Source organism: Triticum aestivum, chromosome 2D, assembly GCF_018294505.1.
Source record: "Triticum aestivum cultivar Chinese Spring chromosome 2D, IWGSC CS RefSeq v2.1, whole genome shotgun sequence".
Taxonomy (NCBI): domain Eukaryota; kingdom Viridiplantae; phylum Streptophyta; class Magnoliopsida; order Poales; family Poaceae; genus Triticum; species Triticum aestivum.
In genome coordinates this window covers 78956968-78976141 of record NC_057799.1, presented here as the reverse complement: position 1 = coordinate 78976141, position 19174 = coordinate 78956968, and positions in this window count along the sequence as shown.

Sequence of the window (19174 nt, the reverse complement as noted above, 5' to 3'; positions counted from 1 at the left end):
TGCCATCACCACCGCCGCCATCTCACCATGGCCAACCCATCGGGCTCATCAATCCAAGGAAAAGGTAAAGACTACCGTGAATCCTTAACCCTAACCGATCCAGAGGACTCGACAGTAAAAACATGACCCCTTCAACAATAAAAGCAATATATGTTGATCGGCAACCTTTACTGAAATAAATAAGGTAGAAAACATTAGAATATCATAATTGGTAACCACACCAAGTCCTTGAATGTCAACACCACGACTCGCCACATCAGTGCAAATACACCATAAGGATGTTGAAATCTCTTGCTTTTCAACTTGTTTAAAGCATAGTCTTTTGTCCCCATGAAGAGAAGAAATTTAGTTATTTGATATGGGAAGTAGTATTTTTGTTATAAAAAATAAACATGTCCAGAATAGAACTCCCTTCAACCTCTTCAAAACACTACCTCATTGTCAAAAAAAATTGTCTCTCTTGATAGAAAAGACGAGAAAGTAACCTAACTCATCTAGCCAGTGATAGAGAGAGCTTTAAAACCAAGAGTTCCTAAAGTGAGAACAAGGAGTCTAGTTTGTTGATGCATATGTCCGCACAAATTTTATGATCATGCGCCCTGATAACTCATTCCATCGGAACATGAAGAAGATAACAATCTTGAAACAAAAAAAAGATGAACAAAGAATAAAGGGAAATCAGTCCTGCAATCACTAATGGTACATAACATGTATGCCCGCGGAAAGAGGCCAGCCAGCCAGCTTCGTGAGCACCCCCGCGACGAGTGAGACTTTTTTGAAAACTAATATTATGAGTACCCCTTGCAAAGGTTACTCCTAAATGTCTCTGGTGGCAACTTGTGGCGCAACGCATGTGTGCTAAGTGTCGCAACCAGAGAGTTTTGATGAGGTTTTCTTGCCAGAACGGAGGATATGAGGGTGCTTTACCTGCTCTTGTTGATAGGTCCGTGCCAGAGGCGGGGAACGACAAGGCAGGCTGGGCTCCACCGGCGGAGCTTCAGCAAGGCTGAAAGGGCCATGGCCCGCCCTTGGCTGGGGCAAAAAAATGTTTTATATGAAGTCTAGCCCATAATAATATTGGTTTTTTACTTTGTTACCACTCTTTACACTATCCGGCCCGCCCAGTATTATCTTGGTAGCTCCGCCACTGCTGGGCTCCACGGTCTCCGTATCTGGCCAGAGCCGAGCTCGAGCTGAGCCATGGTGGCGGTGCTTTGTTGAGAGAGAGAGAGAGAGAGAGAGAGAGATTGGAGGGAGGAAAATAAGGAGAATGGAAGGAAAGGGAGGAGGAGACAGTGGCGGATCTGTCCGGCGAATGGTGGCTCGCCGGAGCGGCGCGGTTCCAGAAGGGTTAACATTTGAGAAAGCATAGGCTTTCCTACACCCCTTTATTTAGTCTTCATTTTTTCGTGCGAGCAACTTTTGTCTTTCTTGTTTCTTCTAAATAGAACAACATATGAAGTTGAAACTTTGTAGTACAACAAAACATTCTAACTAGAATGTGGGAAAAAAACTTTCAAATTTTTTCATGGATCATATATAAAAAAAAAATAATGGTTTTACTCAAAAATCTCATTTTGTATATTTATGTCGGATAAAAAATTCTGAAAGTTTTTTCCTACATTGTAGTAAGAATGTTTTGTTGCCCTGCAAAGTTTGAAGTTTATATGTTGTTTTGTTTTGAAGGAACAAAAAAAAATTGTGTTGTAAGTTAGTTTTGTAGCACGGATCTCAAAGCAGTATTGAAGGGTAAGGATAAGAGGTGTCCAAAAACCCGTGCTTTATAAATCCACGTTCGTTAGGGCCAGCCTTGTCATGCCAGGGGCCCTTACACAAGACCACAAAGAGGGGCCATCGTTCCTACAAAAATGTGTAGTACTTAAGCATGGTAAAAAGATCAAACATTTTAGCACACAAAAATGTGTAGTACTCAAGATCAAGGCACGGGGAACTGGATTGAAAGCTGGAGTCCGGAGAGCGTGGACGATGGACTAATTTGCAGCCCTTGCCGACCGACTGTTGCAACCTCCCTGCGCATAAGGCATGTTCACGAACGAAAGCGACTTTACAGCTTCACATGAACTGCACCCGACTTTACTAACGAGGTCACAATAACTATTCCAAATTGAGGAGAGATTTGCTGGAATTCAACCGAATCTGGGTCTTTCCTTAATTGCAGCAAATCGCTGAAATTGCATGTGAGAGGTGACTGGATCACCATTAACAGTTTCTTTAGATTTATAAGGAAATAACAACAACGAGGGGGAGAAGAAACGAAGCATCAGTGTGGCTCGTTACCCTCATTTTTTTTCGAAACCGAGTTGCCCTAGTTAGGAATCAAACAAAAATGATAGACCTACGTAATGTTTTTAGGTACCCTAATTAACTTTCCCTAAATATTTGAAAGTGCGCACGTGCTATTTGACAGTCGCGAGCGGCCGCGCTACAAGTCTGCCACTCGATAGCCGCGTGCATGTGAAAGAATAATGCAACACTACAGCACTTTTTGTTTGCCTGGTAGTAATAGTACTATACGTTATGGCAATGATGGATGTGCACAGACATTTATTCGGGTTTAGAAACTTTTTAGAAGTTATATTTTTTAAACCGCGCCTCGAAATTCAGATCCATTTTTACCATTAGAATCCTCGTGACGAGATCTTTAAAACTAGATCCCGCATGGGTATGTTTCGACAAAAAAATTGATGTCAACTTTGGTGCTATATGATGAGGTCTATTACTACAAGTTGCAATTTTAGAATGGTGCAACTATTTCCAAAACCAATTGTAGACTTTTCATGATCCAACTTCTTATGAGGTTGTAACCTACCATTCACGACAACAACTTTTTGCGTTGTGCAACTAGTCTATTGTCCCGGCCTACTACCTAGTAGTGTATGTGCAATCCCCCTACGCGTGGTGCTTTTCACTGTTGACACACCCTACCCCATCTACCCTACCATGGATATGTGCAGTTTAGTCGGTTGTTCCAGCCAACCGCCTAGTAGTCAATGTGCAACTCCTTCGCCTTCCTATTTATGGATGTGTACTTTTAGTTGGCAGAGGCAACATACAGAGTTACACATAGTCTGCTAAGCTGTTGGCCGCGGCAAATTGATGAACTTGCACATCTCGCTGGCAGGGATAGTTATGGTGAAAACTACACATCCATGGTGGACACCGAAATTTTGCATATAGACAAGGCGCTAAAGTTCCACATCTCATTAGCATGGGTGGTTCAGACGGGGTGCTAGCAGGGAAAATCACACATCAAGGGGGATACGGGGGAAGTTGCACATCACTGTTAGGCAGTTGCCCGGGGCAGCATACAAAGTTACACGTCCACTGCTAGTCAGTTGGCCGAGGCAACAAATAGTGAAATATGCACATCCACGAGCAGGGAAAAAGTTGTACATCAATTACTAGTCAGTTGGCCTAGGCAACAGAGAAGTTGCACATCTCGCTGTTAAGGGGTAGATTGGGGTGGAGGTGCATCTTCCTTCATATGCACATCTCCGCAGAGTTGCACACCGTTGTTCGCATAGTCGCACACACCTAACTATGGGTTGCAGACTCTCGTTGGCATAGTCACACGCGCGGTCGTGGAGGTGTACACTCTCATTGGTATAGTAGCTCATGCATGACTGTGGGAGTTGCACACGCGCCGTGACACAGTCACACGCGTGGGACCGCAAAGCTGCACATTTTATTAGGCAGTTGGTCGGGGCAGTAGACAAAGTTGCACATCTTACTGGTAGGGGTAGTTTGGGGCCGAAGGTACTATCAGTGAAAACCGCAAGTCCACGGATAGGGGGAAAGTTGCACATCAGCTGTCAGGTAGTTACACATCGACTGCTAGACAGTAGCAGCAAACGGGAACTAAGTTGCACCTAAAATAGTTTGTCGAAACATAACCATGTGGGATCTAATTTCAAAGAGCGTGTTGTGAGGACTCCTATGGTGAAAGGGGGTCTTAATTTTGATGTTTAGTTCAAGAGTTATAACTTTTTGTAGAAAAATGAAAACTCAAATTGAATGTGTTCACATTTGTTTGCATCATTAAAAACCACACGTCCACTGATAGATAGAAAATTGCACATCAACTATCAGGTAGTTGCACATCGACTTCTAGACAGTTGCATCAAACGGGGAATAAATTGCACACAAAAAAGTTTATCGAAACATATTCTATTATATAACTGATGTGATTCTACCACTAGTATGCAATGACTTCTATTCCAAGCTAGCAACCAAAGACTCCAGTCAGCTTTGATGCACTCCACCACCGTCGCCATGGCCTGCCGCGATGAGATATTATCAAACGTAACCTCATGCCATGCGCACATCAGGAGGCGGCTTCTGCACCACGATTTCAGCGCGCCTCGGCACCACGACGTGTGGCGCGTGTGGGTGGCCGCCGGTGGTGCAGCAATACACGAGTAGCGGAAAAGCGGCGATTGTGAGCACTGACACATCGATACCTATGCCAACATTCTCTGCTCCCGTGAGGTGGTGCACCGGCTCCGGCTAGTGGTGGATGGAAGGGTGGCGGAGCTCGGAGCTGCACGACCTCGTCCATTGGCTCATCGGCCCATGCGTTGGTGAGCAACAAGTTTCAGCGATTAAGGTGCCCGCACATATTAGCCCATTGCTAGTTCAATCGTCTCTTTGGATTGCCGTTGCTATTTCAGACCCTAATATTTTCTTCTTCTGTGATTATACCAAGCCTGTTGTGAGGGGCACTGCCCCCCTCCCCCATGCCTCAAAGACACACATAGCTCGGTTGTTGAGTGCCACCGTTGAATATAAACCCTTATTACATTTGTCACGTCACCGAAATACTGAAAGAAATATGCCCTATAGAAAATAATAAAGTTATATTTCCTTATATCATGGTAAATGTTTATTATTCATGCTAGAATTGTATTAACCGGAAACTTGATACATGTGTGAATACATAGACAAAACACCGTGTCCCTAGTAAGCCTCTACTAGACTATCTCGTTAATCAAAGATGGTTAAGTTTCCTAACCATAGACATGTGTTGTCATTTGATGAACGGGATCACATCATTAGGAGAATGGTGCGATGGACATGACCCATCCGTTAGCTTAGCATATTGATCGTTCAGTTTTATTGCTATTGCTTTCTTCATGTCATATATATATTCCTTTGACTATGAGATTATGCAACTCCTGGATACCGGAGGAATGCCTTGTGTGCTATCAAACGTCACAACGTAACTGGGTGATTATAATGGTGCTCTATAGGTATCTCCGAAGGTGTTTGTTGGGTTGGCATAGATCGAGATTAGGATTTGTCACTCCGGGTATCGGAGAGATATCTTTGGGCCCTCTCGGTAATACACATCATAATAAGCCTTGCAAGCAAAAGACTAATGAGTTAGCCACAGGATGATGTATTACATGTTGGGGAACACAGTATTTCAAAAAAATTATCTACGATCACGCAAGATCTATCTATGTGATGCATAGCAACGAGCGGGAGAGCGTGTCCACGAACCCTCATAGACCGAAAGCGGAAGCGTTATGTAACGCGGTTGATGTAGTCGTACGTCTTCACGATCCAACCGATCAAGTACCGAACGCACGGCACCTCCGCGATCTGCACACGTTCATCTCGGTGACGTCCCTCGAACTCTTGATCCAGCTGAGGCCGAGGGAGAGTTTCGTCAGCACGACGGCGTGATGACGGTGATGATGAAGTTACCGACGCAGGGCTTCGCCTAAGCACTAAAACAATATGACCGAGTTGGAAAACTGTGGAGGGGGGCACCGCACACGGCTAAACAATCAACTTGTGTGTCTATGGGTGCCCCCTGCCCCCGTATATAAAGGAGCAAGGGGGAGGCCGGCCGGCCCTCATAGGGCGCGCCCAAGGGGGGCAATCCTATTCCAAGTAGGAGTTGGATCCCCCCCTTTCCTAGTCCTACTAGGAGAAGAAGGAAGGAGAAGGGAAAGAGAAGGAAGGAGGGGGCGCCGCCCCTCCCCCTAGTCCAATTCGGACTAGGACCATGGGGGCGCGCGGCCAGCCCTTGGCTGCCCCTCTCTCTCTCCCCTAGGACCAATAAGGCCCATTACTTCTCTAGTGGTTCCGATAACCCTTCCGGCACACCGATATTTATCCGGTGACCCCCGGAACTCATCCGGTGTCCGAATAACATCGTCCAATATATCATTCTTTATGTATCAACCATTTTGAGACTCCTCGTCATGTCTGTGATAAAATCCGGGACTCCGAACTACCTTCGGTACATCAAAACACATAAACTCCTAATACCGATCGTCATCGAACGTTAAGCGTGCAGACCCTACGGGTTCAAAAACTATGTAGACATGACCGAGACTCATTTCCGGTCAATAAACAATAGCGATGTGCGATGGTGATCTTATCAACCTTGGAATCACTTCCAACACACATCGTCACCTTGCCCTCAACTAGTCTTTGTTCATTTTGTAACTCCTGTTTCGAGTTACTAATCATAGCAACTGAACCAGCATCAAATACCCAGGGGCTACTATGAACACTAGTAAAGTACACATCAATAACATGTATATCATATATACTTTTGTTCACTTTGTCATCCTTCTTGTCCGCCAAGTATTTGGGGCAGTTCTGCTTCCAGTGACCTTTTCCTTTGCAGTAGAAGCACTCAGTTTTAGGCTTGTGTCTAGTTTTGGGTTTCTTGGCAACTTGCTTGCCATTCTTCTTGAAGTTCACTTTCTTTCCCTTGCCCTTTTACTTGAAACTAGTGGTCTTGTCAACCATCAACATTTGATGCTTTTCTTGATTTCTACCTTCGTCGATTTCAGCATCACGAAGAGCTCGGGAATCGTTTTCATCATCCCTTGCATATTATAGTTCATCACGAAGTTCCAGTAACTTGGTGATAGTGACTAGAGAACTCTGTCAATCACTATTTTATCTGGAAGATTAACTCCCACTTGATTAAGCGATTGTAGTACTCAGACAATCTGAGCACATGCTCACTGGTTGAGCTATTCTCCTACATTTTGTAGGCAAAGTACTTATCAGAGGTCTCATACCTCTCGACTTGGGCATGAGTCTGAAATACCAATTTCAGCTCTTGGAACATTTTATATGCTCCGAGGCGTTCAAAACGTTTTTGAAGTCCTGGTTCTAAGCCGCAAAGCATGACGCACTAAACTATCAAGTAGTTATCATACCTAGCTTGCCAAACGTTCATAATGTCTGCATCTGCTCCTGCAATAGGTCCGTCACCTAGCGGTGCATCAAGGATATAATTCTTCTGTGCGGCAATGAGGATAATCCTCAGATCACGGACCTAGTCCGCATCATTGCTACTATCATCTTTCAACATAGTATTTCTCTAGGAACATATCAAAAATAAACGGGGAGCTACATCGCGAGCTATTGATCTACAACATAGTGCAAATACTACCAGGACTAAGTTCATGATAAATTAAAGTTCAATTAATCATATTACTTAAGAACTCCCACTTAGATAGACATCCCTCTAGTCATCTAAATGATCACGTGATCCATATCAACTAAACCATGTCCGATCATCACGTGAGATGGAGTAGTTTTCAATGGTGAACATCACTATGTTCATCATACCTACTATATGATTCACGCTCGACCTTTCGGTCTCCAGTGTTCCGAGGCCATGTCTGCATATGCTAGGCTCGTCAAGTTTAACCCGAGTATTCTGCGTGTGCAAAACTGGCTTGCACCCGTTGTATGTGAACGTAGAGCTTATCACACCCGATCATCATGTGGTGTCTCGGCACGACGGACTGTCGCAACGGTGCATACTCAGGGAGAACACTTGTACCTTGAAATTTAGTGAGAGATCATCTTATAATGCTACCGTCGTACTAAGCAAAATAAGATGCATAAAGAATAAACATCACATGCAATCAAATAAGTGATATGATATGGCCATCATCATCTTCTGCCATTGATATCCATCTCCAAAGCACCTTCATGATCACCATAGTCACCGGCTTGACACCTTGATCTCCATCGAAGCATCGTTGTCGTCTCGCCAACTATTGCTTCTACGACTATCGCTGCCGCTTAGTGATAAAGTAAAGCAATTACATGGCGATTGCATTTCATACAATAAAGCGACAACCATATGGCTCCTGCCAGTTGCCGATAACTGTTACAAAACATGATCATCTCATACAACAAATTATATATCATCACGTCCTGACCATATCACATCACAGCAAGCCCTGCAAAAACAAGTTAGACGTCATCTACTTTGTTGTTGCAAGTTTTATGTGGCTGCCACGGGCTTCTAGCAAAAACCGTTCTTACCTACGCATCAAAACCACAACGATTTTTCGTCAAGTGTGCTGTTTTAACCTTCAACAAGGACCGGGCATAGTCACACTCGATTCAACTAAAGCTGGAGAAACAGACACCCACTAGCCACCTATGTGCGAAGCACGGCGGTAGAACCAGTCTCATGAACGCGTTCATGTAATGTCGGTCTGGGCCGCTTCATCCAACAATACCGCCGAATCAAAGTATGACATGCTGGTAAGCAGTATGACTATTATCGCCCACAACTCTTTGTGTTCTACTCGTGCATATAACATCTACGCATAGACCTGGCTCTGATGCCACTGTTGGGGAACGCAGTATTTTAAAAAAATTACCAGTGATCACGCAAGATATATCTATGTGATGCATAGCAACGAGTGGGAGAGTGTGTCCACGTACCCTCGTAGACCGAAAGCGGAAGCATTATGTAACGTGGTTGATGTAGTCGAACGTCTTCGTGATCCAACCGATCAAGTACCGAACGCATGACACCTCCGCGATCTGCACACGTTCAGCTCGGTGACGTCCCTCGAACTCTTGATCCAGCTGAGGCCGAGGGAGAGTTTCGTCAGCACGACGGCGTGATGACGGTGATGATGAAGTTACCGATGCAGAGCTTCGCCTAAGCACTACAACGATATGACCGAGGTGGAAAACTGTGGAAGGGGGCACTGCACACGGCTAAACAATCAACTTGTGTGTCTATGGGTGCCCCCCTGCCCCCGTATATAAAGGAGCAAGGGTAGGCCGGCCGGCCGTCATAGGGCACACCCAAGGGGGCAATCCCACTCCAAGTAGGAGTTGGATCCCCCCTTTCCTAGTCCTACTAGGAGAAGAAGGAAGGAGAGGGAAAAGAGAAGGAAGGAGGGGGCGCCGCCCCTCCCCCTAGTCCAATTCGGACTAGGCCCATGGGGGGCGCGCGGCCAGCCCTAGGCTGCCCCTCTCTCTCCCCTAGGCCCAATAAGGCCCATTACTTCTCCGGTGGTTCCGATAACCCTTCCGGCACTCCGATATTTATCTGGTGACCCCCGGAACTCATCCAGTGTCCGAATAACATCGTCCAATATATCATTCTTTATGTCTCGACCATTTCGAGACTCCTTGTCATGTCCTTGATCACATCCGAGACTCTGAACTACCTTCGGTACATCAAAACACATAAACTCGTAATATCGATCGTCATCGAACGTTAAGCGTGCGGACCCTACGGGTTCGAGAACTATGTAGACATGACTGAGACTCGTTTCCAGTCAATAACCAATAGCGGAACCTGGATGCTCATATTGGCTCCCACATATTCTACGAAGATCTTTATCGGTCAAACCCATAACAACATACGTTGTTCCCTTTGTCATCGGTATGTTACTTGCCTGAGATTCAATCGTCGGTATCACTATAGCTAGTTCAATCTCGTTACCGGTAAGTCTCTTTACTCGTTCCGTAATACTTCATCCCACAACTAACTCATTAGTCACATTGCTTGCAAGGCTTATAGTGATGAGCATTACTGAGAGGGCCCAGAGATACCTCTCCGATACACGGAGTGACAAATCCTAATCTCGATCTATGCCAACCCAACAAACACCTTCGGAGACACCTGTAGAGCATCTTTATAATCACCCAGTTACGTTGTGACGTTTGATAGTACACAAGGTGTTCCTCCGGTATTCGGGAGTTGCATAATCTCATAGTCAGAGGAACATGTACAAGTCATGAAGTAAGCAGTAGCAATGAAACTGTAACGATCATAATGCTAAGCTAACGAATGGGTCTTGTCCATCACATCATTCTCCTAATTATGTGATCCCGTTCATCAAATGACAACACATGTCTATGGTTAGGAAACATAACCATCTTCGATAAATGATCTAGTCAAGTAGAGGCATACTAGGGACACTTTGTTTTGTCTATGTATTCACACATGTACTAAGTTTCCGGTTAATACAGTTCTAGCATGAATAATAAACATTTATCATGATATAAGGAAATATAAATAACAACATTATTATTGCCTCTAGGGCATATTTCCTTCATTACGGAACAAGTAAAGAGACTTGCCGGTAATGAGATTGAACTAGGTCTGAAGATACCGACGATCGAATCTCGGGCAAGTAACATACTGATGACAAAAGGAATAACGTATGTTTTGATTACGGTACGACCGATAAAGATCTTCGTAGAATATGTAGGAACCAATATGAGCATCCATGTTCCGCTGTTGGTTATTGGCCGGAGAGGTGTCTCGGTCATGTCTACATAGTTCTCGAACCCGTAGGGTCCGCACACTTAACGTTCGATGACGATTTTGTATTATTTGAGTTATGTGATTTGGTGACCGAATGTTGTTCGGAGTCCCGGATGAGATCACGGACATGACGAGGAGTCTCGAAATGGTCGAGAGGTAAAGATTCATATATAGGACGATAGTATTCGGACACCGGAAGTGTTCCGGGGGTACCGGGTATGTATCGGGTCAGCGGAAGGGGTTCCGGGCATCCCCCCGGCAACTACATGGGCCTAATGGGCCAAGAAGGGGACAGACCAGCCCCTAGGGGGCTGGTGCACCCGATGTAGGCCGAAATAGGGGGGAAGGAAAGAGGAGAAGAGGGAAAGGAAGGGGAGGGATTTGGCCTCCCCCTTCCTTCTCTCCTCCCTCCTCCTTCCTTCCCCCTCCGGATGAATATGGAAGGGGGGAGGCCGAATTGGGTGGCGCCCAAGTAGGATTCCTCCTACTTGGGGCGCCCCCTTGGCTGCCTCTCCTCCCCTCCAACCTATATATATGAGGGGGGGCACCACTAGAACACACAACATTGATTCCTAGCCGTGTGCGGCACCCCCCTCCACAGTTTACGCCTCCGGCCATATTGTCGTAGTGCTTAGGCGAAGCTCTGTGCGGATCATTTCACCATCACCGTCACCACGCTGTCGTGCTGACGAAACTCTCCCTCGACACTCTGCTGGATCAAAAGTTCGAGTGACGTCATCAAGCTGAACATGTGTAGAACTCGGAGGTGCCGTACGTTCGGTGCTTGATCGGTCGGAACGAGAAGAAGTTCGACTACATCAACTGCATTGTCAAATGCTTCCGCTTTCAGTCTACGAGGGTACATGGACACACTCTCCCCCTCTCGTTGTTATGCATCTCCTAGATAGATCTTGCGTGAGCGTAGGAAATTTTTTGAAATTGCATGCTACGTTTCCCAACAGTGGCATCCGAGCCAGGTTTATGCGTAGATGATATGCACGAGTAGAACACAAAGAGTTGTGGGCGGTGATCGTCATACTGCTTACCACCAATGTCTTATTTTGTTTCGGCGGTATTGTTGGATGAAGCGGCCCGGACCAACCTTACATGACCATGTTCATGAGACCGGTTCCACCGACAGACATGCAACTAGTTTTGCATAAAGGTGGCTAGCAGGTGTCTGTTTCTCCAACTTTAGTTGAATCGAATTTGACTGTGGCCGGTCCTTGTTGAAGGTTAAAACGGCAAACTTGATAAATCATCGTTGTGGTTTTGATGCGTAGGTAAGAACGGTTCTTGCTAGAAGCCCGTAGCAGCCACGTAAAACTTGTAACAACAAAGTAGAGGACGTCTAACTTGTTTTTGCACGGCATGTTGTGATGTGATATGGTCAAGACATGATGTGATATACGTTGTTGTATGAGATGATCATATTTTTATAAAAGTTATCGGCAACTGGCAGGAGCCTTATGGTTGTCGCTTTATTGTATGAAATGCAAATGCCATGTAATTGATTTACTTTATCACTATGCGTTAGCGATAGTTGTAGAAGCAATAGTTGGCGAGACGACCACGACGCTACGATGGAGATCAAGGTGTCAAGTCGGTGACGATGGAGATCATGACGGTGCTTTGGAGATGGAGATCAAAAGCACAAGATGGTGATGGCCATATCATGTCACATATTTTGATTGCATGTGATGTTTAGCTTTTATGCATCTAATTTTGCTTAGTATGGCGGTAGCATTATAAGATGATCCCTTACTAAAATTTCAACTTATAAGTGTTCTCCCTGAGTATGCACCGTTGCGAGAGTTCGTCGTGCTGAGACACCACGTGATGATCGGGTGTGATTGGCTCTACGTTCACATGCAACGGGTGCAAGAGAGTTTTGCACATGCGGAATACGCAGGTTAAACTTGATGAGCCTAGCATGTGCAGACATGGCCTCGGAACACTGGAGACCGAAAGGTCAAACGTGAATCATATAGTAGATATGATCAACATAGAGATGTTCACCATTGATGACTACTCCATTTCACGTGATGATTGGACATGGTTTAGTTGATTTGGATCACGTGATCATTTAGATGACTCGAGGGATGTCTATCTAAGTGGGAGTTCTTAAGTAATATGATTAATTGAACTTAATTTATCATGAACTTAGTCCTAATAGTATTTGCATATCTATGTTGTAGATCAATAGCTCGCGTTGTAGCTCCCCTATGTTTTTTGATATGTTCCTAGAGAAAACTAAGTTGAAAGATGATAGTAATAATGATGTGGACTGGGTACGTGATCTGAGGATTATCCTCATTACTGCACAAAATAATTATGTCCTTGATGCACCGCTAGGTGACAGACCTGTTGCAGAAGCAAATGCAGACGTTATGAATGTTTTGCAAGCTCGGTATGATGACTACTTGATAGTTTAGTGCACCATGCTTTACGGCTTAGAACCAGGAGTTCAAAAATGTTTTGAATGCCATGGAGCATATGAGATGTTCCAAGAAGCTGGAAATGATATTTCAGACTCATGCCCGTGTTAAGAGGTATAAGACCTCTGACAAGTATTTTGCCTACAAGATGGAGGAGAATAGCTCAGCTAGTGAGCATGTGCTCAAAATGTCTGGCTACTACAATCGCTTGAATCAAGTGGGAGTTAATCTTCCAGATAAGATAGTGATTGACACAGTTCTCTAGTCACCATCACCAAGTTACTAGAACTTCATGATGAACTATAATATGCAAGGGATGACAAAAACGATTCCCAAGCTCTTCGCGATGCTGAAATCAAGAAGGTAGAAATCAAGAAATAGCATCAAGTGTTGATGGTTAACAAGACCACTAGTTTCAAGAAAAATGGCAAGGGAATGAAAGGGAAACTTCAAAAAGGGAAATATGCCCTAGAGGAAATAATAAAGTTGTTATTTTATATTTCCTTATATCATGATAAATGTTTATTATTCATGCTAGAATTGTATTAACCGGAAACTTGATACATGTGTAAATACATAGACAAAACACCGTGTCCCTAATAAGCCTCTACTAGACTATCTCGTTAATCAAAGATGGTTAAGTTTCCTAACCATAGACATGTGTTGTCATTTGATGAACGGGATCTCATCATTAGGAGAATGATGTGATGGACATGACCCATCCGTTAGCTTAGCATATTGAGCGTTCAGTTTTATTGCTATTGCTTTCTTCATGACATATACATATTCCTTTGACTATGAGATTATGCAACTCCCGGATACCGGAGGAATGCCTTGTGTGCTATCAAACGTCACAACGTAACTGGGTGATTATAAAGATGCTCTACAGGTATCTCCGAAGGTGTTTGTTGGTTTGGCATAGATCGAGATTAGGATTTGTAACTCCGAGTATCGGAGAGATATCTCTGGGCCCTCTCGGTAATACACATCATAATAAGCCTTGCAAGCAAAAGACTAATGAGTTAGCCACGGGATGATGTATTACGGAATAAGTAAAGAGACTTGGCAGTAACGAGATTGAACTAGGTATGAAGATACCGACGATCGAATCTCGGGCAAGTAACATACCGATGACAAAGGGAATAACGTATGTTGTCATTACGGTACGACCGATAAAGATCTTCGTAGAATAAGTAGGAACCAATATGAGCATCCATGTTCCGTTGTTGGTTATTGGCCAGAGAGGTGTCTCAGTCATGTCTACATAGTTCTCGAACCCGTAGGGTCCGCACGCTTAACGTTCGATGACGATTTTGTATTATATGAGTTATGTGATTTGGTGACCGAATGTTGTTCGGAGTCTCGTATGAGATCACGGACATGACGAGGAGTCTCGAAATGGCCGAGAGGTAAAAATTCATATATAGGACGATAGTATTCGGACACCGGAAGTGTTCCAGGGGTACCGGGTACGTATCGGGTCACCGAAAGCGGTTCCGGGCATCCCCCGGCAACTACATGGGCCTAATGGGCCAAGAAGGGAACAGACCAGCCCTAGGGGGCTGGTGCACCCCATGTAGGCCGAAATAGGGGGGAAGGAAAGAGGAGAAGAGGGAAAGGAAGGGGAGGGATTCGGCCTCCCCCTTCCTTCTCTCCTCCCTCCTCCTTCCTTCCCCCTCCGGATGAACATGGAAGGGGGGAGGCCGAATTGGGTGGCGCCCAAGTAGGATTCCTCCTACTTGGGGCGCCCCCTTGACTGCCTCTCCTCCCCTCCAACCTATATATATGAGGGGGGCACCGCTAGAACACACAACATTGATTCCTAGCCGTTTGCGGCGCCCCCCTCCACAGTTTACGCCTCCGGTCATATTGTCGTAGTGCTTAGGCGAAGCTCTGCGCGGATCACTCCACCATCACCGTCACCACGCCGCCGTGCTGACGAAACTCTCCCTCAGCACTTTGCTGGATCAAGAGTTCGAGAGACGTCATCGAGCTGGACGTGTGCAGAACTCGGAGTTGTCGTACGTTCGGTGCTTGATCGGTCGGAACGAGAAGAAGTTCGACTACATCAACCACATTATCAAACGCTTCCACTTTCAGTCTACAAGGATACGTGGACACACTCTCCCCCTCTTGTTGTTATGCATCTCCTAGATAGATCTTGCATAAGCGTAGAATTCTTTTGAAATTGCATGCTACGTTTCTCAACAAATACAGGGAGCGGAAACATAGCGCCACATGGCATAACTCACGGTGTAAATGAAGGCAGTGGCATGCAGGGTGAAGAATTCTTATTCCTCACCCACCTCCCCACGCACCCTGTAGTCACTGTAAAAACCAAAATGCATGCGACGGTGCGTAGTTAATGGCTCCTTACCATCCACCATGAGAAACAAATGCATCATGCATGTGAGGTAAGATTATGACACGCATGTGAGGTGAGGTAAGATTATAACATGCATGTGAGAATTCAATACATGTGAGGTAAGATTATGCCGGTGAGGTTATATTATGATGTGCGTGTGAGATAAAATTACCATATTATGAAGTAAGATATGACGAATAGAGTTTATATATGTTTTTTTAACACAGTATAGACGCAAACGCTCATATACACATGCATACACTAACCCCTATGAACGCACATACGCACACCTTACCCCTATGAGCACCTCCGAAGGACTGAGCCGGCATATCATCTTGAAATTTACGAAGTCACCGTAGGCACCTCGTCATCGACGGGAACGTCTCCTCCCACTGAATGCGCATCGCCGGAAATCCTGAAATAAATTCAGAAATAAATGCGAGCACTAGCATTTGAATCCTGATGGGCTGGGGATACCACAGTCTCTCTAACCATCCAACCACAGATTGGTTCGCAGAGTTTATATATGTTATCTTGGTAACTGGGCTAAATTGCCATGGCTAAGTCATATGATGATTAAGTAAGATGAGAAGAGCAACATGAAAAATTGTGTATATCACATATCTTACTTTCAAATTATGTGCAAGGCAGACAAGCAACAAGGAAAACTATTACCAAGGAGCTCCTCGGTCATCTTAAACCACTAAGCCACATACTGATTCACCAAAGATACAACGTATTTGATGGTCTTGCACATGCAGTTCTCTGGACCTGATGTACATAATCATGAATTTGGTGCAGTATAAGATTTAAAATCAATGACAAAAATATAAATACATAATCCTCTCAACAATAAAAGCAATATACGTTGATCAGTACAGGTACTGGCATAAATAAGGTAGAAAACCCTAGAACTCATTGGAATATCATAATTGATAACCACATCAACTCCTTGAATATCAAGTCCAAGGCTCGCCATTTCAATGCAAATAAGCCATAAGGATGTCAAAATATCTTGCTATGAACTTGTTCAAAGCACCTACTATTTTTCTCCTGATAAAGAGAACAAATTTAATTATTTGATCTGGGAAGTAATACTTCTCTACCTAATAACAAAGCACAGAGTGTTTCTGCCCGCTCACTGTCACGCCATTTTATTAAAAAAACCTCTATTTTCTGTAAATTAACCCACAGTGCACGTTTAAGTCACAACCGAACCGTTTTTTTTTTGCATTTTCTTAGAAAAACCCCTGACGTTTCAACTAATCAACCCGCCGTCCATATTTAAGTCAGCCGGATCGCTTCTTTTCATTTTAACAGAAACCCCCCTTACTTTTCAGTTAATCAATCCACAATTTATCTAAAACAAAAGTATCTGTATTTTTTAAACCGTAACTATGGTTTTAACATGTCATATATGAAATTTGATTACAAAAATTTATAGAATCTAAATATGATATTATTTTTAGTTCTTAAATATTTTGTTAGGTACAAACTTAATCTATAGTGCATGGTCGGTTTTTCTTTCGTACCGGAGGCAATCCGAATCGTAAATAAACATCCATTAAAACCAGATTGAGAGAAAAGAAAATACCGATAACCATGCATGCACACCTCTGAAAAATCACGTGGGGAAAAGTAACATATTTCTTATCTTATTTTGAGCGAGTGTGTTGATGAATATTAGTTGGGCTATATGCCCATTTAACAATTTCAGAAAATCCCTAAAGGCCCATGCTGTCAAGGGAGTGGTGGGAAGTTTAGTCCCACATGGCTAGTTGAGAGAGATGTACACCAACTTATAAGGTGAGCTCTTCTCCCACTAGTATGAGTTGGTGTGAAGGAAGGAGAGGTGTTCCACACGCGCGCTCCTCCTCCTCCTTCGCCGCCCCGCGTCTCCTACGCGACTGGGTGATCCCATCCCGTCTACCGCGTACACGGCTGACAGGAGAGCAGGCATCCAAAACCCCGCTTCTCCAGATCTTGTACGGGAGAGAGGCGGTTAGGTTTTTGGGGAGCGTCTCCTACGCGACTGCTCGCCTCTATTCGACTACTACCGCGTCACCTTCGTCTTCACCATGAGCACTGACGTCGATCGCGTGGCTGCCGAGAAGGCCGCTGCTGACAAGACAATCGCCGACGAGGCCAACGCCTCCGCTGCTGCTACGGCCGACTGGCCTACTGGAGGGTATAACACATTTACCCCGCTCCTGTTTATTTTAATGTGTGCAGTACTACTGGTTTGCGTAGATATTTCTACTATCTGCCTAGTATGTCATGTTCATGATTTATTATTGGATTAAATTAATCGAACAATTGCTTAATTTCTCACCATGTGTGTGTGTGTGTGTGAGAGAGAGAGAGAGAGAGAGAAAGGCGCCTTAGAACTAACCACATTCAAACACATTTTCGTTGTGTGAATACTGAGGCCACCGTCGACAATACAAATGTGATGCCATGTGAAAATAAATGATGTGGACCTATTAGAGTCTTGTTATTGGGTTAAGAGCGTGTGTTATTTTTCCTCCCGTTGCAACGCACGGGCTCTTTTGCTAGTATGTGAAGAAATAAACATGTCCAGAACTGAACTCACTCCAACCTCCTCAGAAGACTGCCTAATTGAATAGAAAACTCAAATTATTTCCTAGTGTGACAAAGCATGGTAATATCAATCATCAAGATTTTTCTACGAAGGATATAGGCCTTATCTAATTTCTATCTTTATATAGTATTTCCTAGAAAAGTAATAATGCATGTTTCATTCAAACAAATGTAGATAATGCAAATATAAGATCAACATGGTCAAAGTAGGTGCTTACCTGGCTCAGGAAAGTCATCCAAATATTCTGTTCCTGAGAAATTCCTCCTAGTCATTGTTTTATAATCGCCAAAAAAGTAATAAAACAACTCAATAAATACCCAATAATCCGTAGAAACCCTAATGTTATTAAAAATGCTACAGTTGGATAGGTTTTGATTTATGATGAATTTATATAAAAAATGGATTCATGTCATTTAGTGGATTTGCGGTTTAGGAGATATTAATTACATTTAGTGGTTAAAAGAAATTTTCCAGCAACCTCCTCCCCCTTGGATCTCCCTACTCCTCCGACCGCTTCTGATTCCTTCGCGGAATTGATCATTGTTATGTTTATCCTCCGTTCCTCCAATTAGAATTTTGTTTATTGGTGTCCTAGATTTTAAGTGGGCACGTCAAATTTTAGAGTGTTTTGAGTTAATTTGATTGCTAGTATGATCATATAAGTGTTTCCTGCACTTTTATTGGATAATATTATTATTGTATGCATTTAAAAACAAAATACGTGTAAAATGGATCACAAGTTGAAGAGTCACTTTCTCATTCACGGAGAGATAGAGTGAGAGACAATGGCTTCCATGAGCACAGCCCCGCCCACTTTTGCAAAAAAAAAAAAAAAAATCACAGCCCCACCACACCTCGTCAAGACTGAGGCCAAGAAAGTTTCTACTACAAGACGTCTACAATGAAATGAAACCGACGAAGTGGGTGAATGTTTCCTTCTTACATAGTTCGGGAAGTTACGGCCAATTTGCTACTCTTCTCACCAATGCATGTTTGCATGACTTTGCCGAGAAGAAAGTACTCATTTATGGCCAAGGTGTTTCTCGTCAAGTGCATACCAACGATGTGGGAACCATGCCTTATTTATATGACAGGTTATCAAATGGACATAAGCACATGTTTTAGTCAAAAGTTCAAGCTGTCGTGTGGCGAGTAGCAACCCTAATCATGCATGTCTAAAATTA